The sequence below is a fragment of the Cupressus sempervirens genome, chromosome 11 (assembly GCF_028749045.1).
Source record: "Cupressus sempervirens isolate cs-2001-9-10 chromosome 11, ASM2874904v1, whole genome shotgun sequence".
Lineage (NCBI taxonomy): Eukaryota > Viridiplantae > Streptophyta > Pinopsida > Cupressales > Cupressaceae > Cupressus > Cupressus sempervirens.
The window spans coordinates 44,350,697-44,361,089 of record NC_143128.1 but is presented as its reverse complement, the minus strand read 5'-3'; positions in this window follow the sequence as shown (position 1 = coordinate 44,361,089).

Genomic DNA, 10,393 nt, shown 5'->3' with positions numbered 1-10,393 from the left:
GACACTAATTCTACAAGCATTTTGGTACTATAGCATTTTGATGCAAAAATTACTCAATGTTGTCTTTTCATTGTCAACTAATGTTAAAGTTGAATAGAAGAGGAGGTCAGATGACATTTATCATTCACAAATGCTTGTAGATTTGATCATGATGTTGTACTTTCTCTTCAAATTCTATTTTGATGTCTTGAAATTGGGTCTTTATCTCAACTTGATCTTCTTATTCCAATTGTGATTGTGATTGGAATGAGGTCACAATTGCCTCTTTACAGGCATTGAGTGAAGAGGTGTGTCTAGTGATGATGTCCAACCATATCTCATGGTTTCTTATTCTCAAATCTTTAAATCATTTATTATTCTTACCTCTTAGTTGGCCTTATTAAGTAGTTTCTCATATTTATTTAATGATTTTTCATTTGCATTTAAAATAAAAATTTCTCTCATGGCCAACTAGCATTTGTCTTGAGGGAGAAATTGGAGAGAAGAGTTGAATGAGTTTGTGGTGGATTAATGTTTGGATTCTGAGGCAAAATGGAATTCATGACCTCCTTGGGCCTCATTGAGCCCCAAGGAAGGTTGGAATATGACCTATTTATGGGTTCAAGTCCAAGGATAGAATTTGACCTATAATTGGGCCCACCCAAGTTGAGTTTGAATAATTCACAAAGTGATCATTAATATTTGTCTATTCAACCTAATTTCATGTTGACTTCTTTTGCTCATCACTTTCACTTAATTTCTTATCCTCCATCCAATATTTGACTTGATTTTTCCTATTTTGTTTCCCTTCAATTATGAGCAACAGATAATGGATATTCTATGCAGCCCTTCTTCCAATCTGACTTGAGCTGAAGTAGAGGATCTGCCAACTCCCTAGTTCTATTCAAAAAAGCATCGTATTTACCTTTTAATGTCTTTTGGTGCACGCATATATTTCTGAGTTCTTTCTATGAAGTTGGTTCTAAATCAACAACAATGTTGATTCTTTATCCCAAACGCCAACCTAAGATAAGATTTTGTATCTGATCTTGAATTTTTTCGATGGACTTTTCTTGTTGTGAAGATTTATATGCATCTCTAGTACTTGTTTTCCCATAATCATTAGATCTAACATATTTCAATGTTTATATTGCCCAATTGGAAACTTTTTTTTTATTTAATAAGTTACACTTAGTGCCTCATTTTCTTGGTTAGAAGCTCCTTCCTCAAGGTGTATATGTTGTTGTAATAGATTTTTAATCAAATTTCAAAGTTCACCTTCCACATAAGGTGTTACCTAGGAATATTTTTTGAACTTGATATTAGACATGTATGACAAGCACTTTCACAATCGTTCTATAAAGAAGCTCTCAATCCAACAGAAGGTTTTGCAAATAAACAGTGGGAAATATTCAATGCCAAGGCACCCAACCTTTAGAGGATTATCATCTCGTTGTTGATTCAACCATGCATACCACTTCAAATTGTATTTGAATTTCCTAAATAGTATTTTCTCTATTTATGCTCAGCTTAACAAAAAGCATAATGAATATACTAAAAATTCAGGATGATTGTGAAAATTTGCAAAAGGAAAATTTGGAAATGGGTAAAAGTACGAAGTTGTGTCACCTTTCACGCTAAATTTTTTTTAATCGGTAAACGGTCGAAGCGTTATATTGTATTAATTAAAATAATAAATGATTACAAGATTCTTTGTTCTGATGGGTACTGGTAGGAAAGCATGGAGTAAGAAAACCTCCAGTCTAGCCCAGGACCGAAGTCCACTATTATATAAGAAATAAAAGGGACATACCCTAGTCAAAAAATTGAGCAAAGAATTCTAATAACATTATGCATACATTTATGCACCAATAATTTTTAGTGTGAATAATCCATGAGCACTCCAAGGAATGCAGCCTTATGATAAGAGAAGGAGACCTATTTAAATAGGAAACAACACAAACTAACCACCAAATAGTGTTAAACGCTAATCCAATAAAAAAAAATTTAAAAGCCCAAGGAAGAATAATCTTTTAAAGAAAATAAGCTACCCAAGAGCCAAACAGATCTGATGGATAATCCTGAAAATGTAAGTGAGAGTGGCAAAAGAAGAAGTAAAAAACCTCTCTCATAAGTCTAATTATACTTGGGTTTATTGAAGCCTAAATCTAGTTTGATTTTTGGATTAAATTGCAATTAATTTAGGGTGATTATAAATTATCCAATTTTGAGAAGTGTTCTTACTAGAAATTGTTTTGTTGATGTTTGTTTTGTTATATTGCTACCTAATTTACAATTTCAACCTCTAAGATCTTTGTATGAAATTAAATTATTTTATTTGCCCATGTCAAATTTTAACCTTGTATACTAGGTTTAGGATTACAAGTGTGAAGATTATCAAAAATATGAAAGATAGGGATTAATTTCAAAATAACAAAGAAAATAATTGATTCACATCCCAGATTCGGTAGAAAGACACACCGGCCGAGAGACAAACCAGACCATTTTAATTTGAGTCATGATAAACTAAAAAAGGATATTATATTAATACAGTCAAATTTATAAAAAAATATCTAACTAGTCCGAGATAGGCGTTAAAGTAGCCCTATTTATAAATAACTATCTTAGTTGCCTAGGTAAAATGCAACAAGTCAACATCTAACTACTAAACTATGTACATTTTATAAGCTGCCAAGGTAAAATGCAGCCAATCCATGTCTAAAAAACCTTAAACTAACAACAATAATATCAGCTTATAACTATAGTGATGAGAGAGAGAAAAAAACCAGAGTGAAGACTTTGATTTTGCCCTCAATCTTGACTATACTTCCTAGTTTCATTTCTTGAAGACCATAATAATCTTAGTGGCTTCTTGGAGGGTTTTTTCCCTAGAACCCGGTGGGAATTCGTACACGTTCCTCATTCTACTTGACCTGTCATAGTTGGGTAGGAAAAATTCTATTGCTTCCAAGTCAAAGAAATCCACCTCTGGATGAATGTAGGCATCAAAAGCCTGCAAGTAATTCATAAGCCATTATCTTGTTGGGTCCTCTTTGATGGCTCTCCATGACAGTAAGAATTGCATGCTAGCCTCTATTCTCGGCCATTCCCTAAAGAAAAGGATGTTGTCTCTAATAACCAAGCTAGGGTGTTTAGGGCTTCTTACTAATTCGGGGTTGCCTAATTCATACTCCATATAAACCTCAGGCAAAGGGATTTTTAATTTATCATCAATGTTGAAAACTACTTCCTTCAAACCTATCAACCAGCTTGAGTCGAAGAGGTTAAGGCTCAATCTGATAATGTCTAATTTTTCTACTTCGGCCCTAGCTAGGCATCCTATCCATAATCCCAGTATTTCACTATTGGTTCTCCATGAGTATTCATAGTTGAAAACCCCTTCTCCCAGGACCCTACTTACTACAACTCTACTCATATAATCGATGGGTCGAAACAACCGGTTCCATCGTTCTAGTTTAACAGAACCGCAGAATGTCATAGTTCTATTTTTGAAGTGTTGGAATATTCAAATGGGAAGAGTACTTTTGAGAGGGGGGGTGAATCAGAAGTACCACACTTTAACCTTTTCAAATATTTTAAAAACAAATAACTAAAAGTAAATTGCATGCATGTAGATATATTAAATAAACATAAAGTAAACATGTGCAAGTAAACAAATAACACCAAAATTTGGTAAAACAAAAACCCTCTAAGAATAAGAAGGTAAAACTAGGGTGGGAATGATACCCACAAAATCACTGCAGCAATAATTGTTTGACCATTTCTAAAGGCCTTCCCTATTAAAAGCTTTACACTTTGTCAATAGTGACCTAGTTAAAGGATTGACCTAGTTAAAGGATTTACAAACTTTTTACATGAAGTGTCACCCTATTAAAGGATTTAGTCACCTCTTCAAAGGATCTACAAAATAGCTGCTAAGCTAACCTATCATTATAGGGTTCTCACTATCTAATACAATTGCTAGAGAGTATTAGAAATCTTTGACCTGATTGCTTACAATCTTCAATTGTTGATTTTAGACATTTGATTTGCTCATTCTGATGTGATCCTTGCTTGCTCTGATAACTATTCGTATCCCTTGTATTGTTCTGATCAACTGAATATGTAATTGCTACTCAATTCACTAAGTCTATGATGCCCCTATTATTTTCCCTATTCTGCAATTTGGCTTATCTACTTAGCAACTTCCTTGACTTCTCTTCAGCAACATAAAATTGTGAGGTCTAAGCCTTCTTATAAAGACTTCATAGACTTAGGGTTAGGTATGGATCTACGATCCATATTGAATCTTGAATTCTCGCTCATTCCTTGCACTTTTCTCATAGGTTGCATGCCTTCTCCATTTTTCTGATTAGTTGTATGTTGATTACATAGGAAATGTAAAAGATTCATTCTTATCCTTGTTATCCTCCAAAATCCTTCTATGTCAGCTTAGAAAATGGTTTACATCTAAGTTTGTGAAGCTACAAACTCATATGTTGATTCTGTGTTACTCACACATACTGGATTATTGGTGCTTGGCACATGTTTGATCCTAGTTTGCTTGGCACCTATTACATTATGTCTTGCTCAGCACATGTATAGTTCTGGCTCACTCGGCACATGAAACATTCTGACTTGCTCGACATCAATTGTGACTCAGCACCTATATATCACTCGGCACCTATATAATGCTCGGCACCTGAAGTTACTCAACGCCTGTTGAAATTCTGGCTTGACACATACTGTAGCTCGGCATATGTAGTGTACTTGGCTTCTATGTAAAAAGTGGTTAAGTGTGTTGACACTAAAATGTCAAAACTATTCTAAGACCAACAATCTCCCCCTTTGACATGAGTGTCAAAAAACACTTAACTAGACATTATTGATCTGTCCTTATGAGTACCCTATCCAATCTGCTCTGCATATGTACAAAATTCCAAAATTTGTTCAAAATACCTTAAAATTCTTATAACTCCCCTTGAGCTGATTGTGCCATTTTCATTTTTGCAATCAAAATTCTTGTGCTAATGTACCTAATATTCTTTGTCTTTGCTCTGTATCTGTAATTTGTACCTGTGTACTGATTTTTATCTTCTCTTTTATTCATATCTCCCCCAAAACATTATTTCTCCCCCATACTATTTACACATTATGACTTATCTCCCCTTTTTGGCTCATTCTACAATTTTTTCCCTTTTTATTCTCCAAAAGAATGAATGAAAGAATATAATTACTAGAATACTTAGTATTCTCCCCCTTAGTTATATTTTCCTTGTTATTATGTCTCCCCCTTTTTGACACTTATGTCAAAGGGTTCTAATGAGTAATACCATATTTGGCCAAAAATGTGTTGTTTACCTCCATTATCATTTTCAGAGCTGCATCCCAATTCTCCAAAGCAATGTCTAGTGACATATGCTAGATGGCAGTTCCTGCAGCAAGATGTACAAGTGCATCTAATGTAGAAAGATTAGGATCTTTCTTTAAAATAGTTTCAGCAGGGACTTGCTCTTTCTAGAGGACCTCCAAATGTGGGGTTATGGAGGATTGAATCTACATTAATTTGACCTTTATATGAGCCTCTTCACTTGTAAGTGCAACTAATTCTCTTTGAGTGTGAAGCGATTGGGCAAAATGCTTCTCACTTTGAGTTGGATCCCTTGGTAATTGCATGCTAGAAATCTTCAAATTTCTCTCCAACCTCATTATCCTCAAGCCTATTTCTTGTGTGAAGTTGGAAAAATCACACAGCTTTTTGTACAATGAAAAAATGTTCTCAAGTACAGTTTTGACCTTGTCAATTTTCTTGGCCAATTCTACTTCAAGTGCTATACCACTAGATATTTTCTCATTCACCCTTCCTTGAAATCTCCTCTCAAACCATTCTATAAGTTTAACATTTGTATCCTGGTCTTCACTAGTCACCTGGTCAACTATATCTGATAATTGCTCCATTATGGGCTTTGACTCATCTAGTGACTACAAGCTGAAGGCATCCATAAAGATTTCCTTAATCTCATGTAGTGCTTGCTTGTGTTTATACTCTTTTTTGAGTATTTCCTGCCTCTTCCTCCTATTTAATGCATCTTGCATCTCAGTAATCTGCTCCATTGTGATAGTCTTTGAGTCATAAGCAGGTATTACAATGTCTTCATCTAACTTAGGGTCTTCATAGTGAAGTACCCTGGTCACCTTTGTAGAACTCAAGCCTGGTGTGGAGATTTGCAAAGGTATGGCTTCAGTGCTCGGCTTCTGAAGGGTTTTTGTAGGAGTGCCTATTTTTGGTAGTTCTAGCAATATTTGTATAGCGGCCTGCTCCTTTTCCTTTGATGTATCATCCTTCTCATCAGACTTCCCTTCTCTTGCACTCGGCTTCTGAATGTTATCACCTGTTATTATAGGTGGTGGAAGCATTAAAATTTGAGTGCTAGTAGCTATATAGGTGAAAGGTGGTTCTTGTGGTTTCACCTTGTCTCTTTTTGGTTCTACTACTGCCTTCTGTAGCTCATCTACACTCACCAATATAGGATTTGTGCATAATTGTTGTTGTAGAGTGGATTGGTGAAGGATCTTGGAGAGATCTTCTGTAGTTAAGGGATTAATATTCTGAGCAGAAGTGTCAAGAACATCCTTGATAGTTATTGTATCTACAGGTGTGATGGTTACATGAGGAGGGCTAGGAGGTGGCATTTGTGTGTCTTGCACACACTATTCCTCTTCTTGTTGCTATTCAGCTATTGCCATATCTTCTCCCTTTTCTGTCTCTTCCTCCTCACCTTTTTCCTTATCTTCTTCCTCTTTCTTCTCTTCTTCTCCTTTCTTTTCCTCATCTCCTTTTGTTGTTGCTTCCTCCTTCTTCTCTTCTACTTGCTTCTCTTCCACTTTCTTTTTCTCTATCTTCTCCTTGGCACTGGCCTCTGCCTTATTTGCTTCTTCATCCTTGTCATCGGTTATCTTGTAGATTGTCTTCCACAATTGTGTGGATTTATTTACTACATCCTCAATCTTATTTTGTAGGATGCTGAAGGCTCTATATTTAGGTGCAAATTTGCCACCATGTTTCTTATTAACCTTTTTTATTTGACCTCTTTTCGGGTCAGGCATCACTTTTGCTAAGGTAGATTCTCTGATCTCCTTTTCCATTTTTAGACAATAATTCCATTTGTTTTCAATTATCTCATATAGCTCTCTAGGCATGGTATTGTCTAGCTCTAGAGGTGTATTCTTAAATTCAGCCATCATGACATATATAGATTCCTCTATTTTGTTTTGCTCTTCTCCACTTAATTTATTGAAATCAAGGTTTTTCAAATCATTCAAATCTGTATTCTTAATGTTTTCACATGTTTTATCTATAGTAGATTTAGGAGGATGGCTTACCACTTTGAATTGGTTGATATTTTTTTGATTCTATTCTCTCATCATCAATGTCTAGCTTTGCCACATACTTTCTTCTTTTCTTTGGCATTTCATCAAATTGTTCACTGGCCTTCTTCTTCTATTTTGCTTGTTCCTTGGCCTTTTGTGTAGATGCCCTTGTGCTAGCTCTTGTTGTTGGTGCTAGTTTGGCTTGTGCAGGCTTGGTTACCTTCTTGGGTTTGAGCTAAGCTGGAGGTTGAGTTTTAGCCTTTCCCTTCTTTTGCTCGGCTTGTGTAGGTGCTTCCTTGGCTTCTTCTTCCTCGGCACCTTCCTCCTTGTCTTATCCTAAGCCTTGTATTAACTCCAGTGGGCCTTGCCCTTGCTCTTCTTCTTCTTCTTCACTCTCTCCTTCTTCTTCTTCTTCAGCACCTGATTCTCCTTTAATATCTACACCAAATTTCTTCTTTATCTTCTTCACTAATTTATCTTTCCTCTTAATTATAGAGGTTGTCTTCAATTCTGTTTTAACTTTAGAATTGACAACATCATATGTGCCAAAATGAGGAGCCTCCTTATCAATCTCTTCTGCAAGAAATGTTGTGATTGTTGTTGAGGCTTCATCTACATCAAGTTCATATCCCAATGGCCTTAGCCATCTTACCCTTGGAATTGCAACCTGAATATAGGTATAGTCAATGTCAACCAAAAAGCATATGTCATTGATATGTTTTTCCACTAGGAAGACTGGTATTCTTAACCTTTGCTTCATGGATTTCTTAAAATCCTCAAAATAGCTTGTCATTTGGGCCTCAAAATTATCACCCATCTAATCAATGAACTCATTGATTTGTGTGATTGTAGTTTTGTTTGGGTTCCAATTCACCTTCCCAATAGAATGAAACTCTTCCATGACATAAAAGAATATGCACATAAGAATTGAACCAAACTTGCATTGAGCACCCTTTGACCTCCTTATTACTCCTAGGTTCTCATTTATTTGCTGCAACATTAGTTCTACTAGATCATATGTATGATCTTTCTTCATAAGTTTGTAAGCTACATCAACAACTATACATGGCACACTGTTCAATCTACTGGATTGGTAGAATTTATGAGATATTATTCTCACTACAAAATCTAGAAGAGGATTTGTTACAGTATCAATAGTCATAACCCTCTTATTCCACTTAGCTCCTGTATTCTTTTCAATAACTTCTTTGGAATCACTGTGCAAGGTCTTAGGCTGATATAGGGTTGGGAAACCCATAACCTTATGTACTATTCTCTTGGTAATCTTAATTGGTCATGTTTCCAACCACGAACATCCATTATGAATTCTGCTTAAAACAATTTGTATCCATTCTGTTTTGAAACTTGTAGGGTAAACTAGGGTGTGGGTCAAACCCTTCTTCTCAACTATCTGAAATCCGTCCTTCAAAATTTTGTTTTCACACAATTTGTCATAGGCTTGAAATATTTCAAGGTCTCTTACTACTTCTATTTTACAATTGTAACACTTCCTTACGTCTTGCACCATGACAACCTTTGGTGGAATTATGGACAATGCATCGGCAGGGTCATTTCTGTAGGCGACTTCTAGGATGGGTCTAAACTCAGGTTGTTTTACTTCATTACTGACTAGCTGGACCTCATAACTTTCCTTTCCTTTGCGGTTTCTTGAACTAGAAGACATTATACCAAACTAGGGTTTCAAATATATTAAAAACTTCAATACTACATAGCTCAGCACTTGATAAATACCTTAGATCATTGAAATGTATGTTGAATCGCTATTGAAATTGATGCAAATGGCTTCAAGGTTGTTGTATGATCGCTTTTGCACTCTTCTTGTCTTTGCTCTTTGTTCGAATGGCATAAAAATGATCAAAATTTGACCTTATACCTTTCAAAACCTAGCATTAAATGCTTAGTGCATACAGCTGTAAACTCGGCACTTGAAGGTTTCAACATGACTCGGCTTCCATTGGATTTCGTTCACTCGGCTTCCACCAGATTTCCACTTCACTCAGCTTCTATTAACATTTCTTAACTCAACATCAACCATCAACTCAGTCGCTATTAGCAACTCGACATCTTAGGACAGTTCGGTAATATTTGCAAAAACTTCAAATTTTGACTTGGCATATTTGCTCATGCTGATTTCTTCTTTGCAGTAATTTTGTGTCTTGGGACTGATGTATGATATAACTTTGTATATCAGTCTCATACACCTATTCATGCTTATTTGAATGTGGTGTGATTACTTGACCTCTTGGGTGAAGTGATCCCTCCATTTGATGTGTTGCACTCATCTTTCTTCTTCCAAACCTTGTTCATTTGTCCTCTGATTTGTTCAACATCTACCTTCTCTTTTCCTTTGTTGATTTATGACTTGGGTGCCTTTGACTTTGTTGGGAAATACCTACTGATATGACCAATCTTCAAGCAACTGAAACATGTGGTTTGACTTAACCATCTGCTGTAATTCCCTCTAAAATGTGTCCTTGTGCAATTTTCAGGAATGTGTCCATACTCTTGACAATAGTGATAGCTATACTTGGTATTGTAATCCCAGTTGTAGTGGTATGCATGGTTGTTTTTTCTTGTAGATTGATTAGGTGTCCACATAGGCTTTGATCTGCACTCAAAAGGTCTATGTCTATATTTCTTGCAGTTGTAGTAGTGACCCTCAAATCTTGGTGTCCTCATAGTCTTGGTTCTGCATTCCTGTACTTGATGTCCTTGTTTTTTGCACCTATAACAAAAGCTTGCATTTTTAGGCTTATCATGGTGATGACCATCCTTGCCCCTACATACATTAGAAGTATGTCCCTTTTTACCATAGAAATGACAAGAAGGTTTAGTGTTCTTACCTTTGTTACTCCTTTCTTCTGCAGTCTTGGATGATTCTCCTTGTTCAATGCTGGTGTAACCAAGTCCTAAAGTATCATTACTAGCCCTTAGTGATTTCAGTTTTTACTCAAAGTACTTGATAGCCTCATTGGGTTTGTTGAAGCTTTCTGCTATCTCCTTCTCTCTTCTCAATTCATTC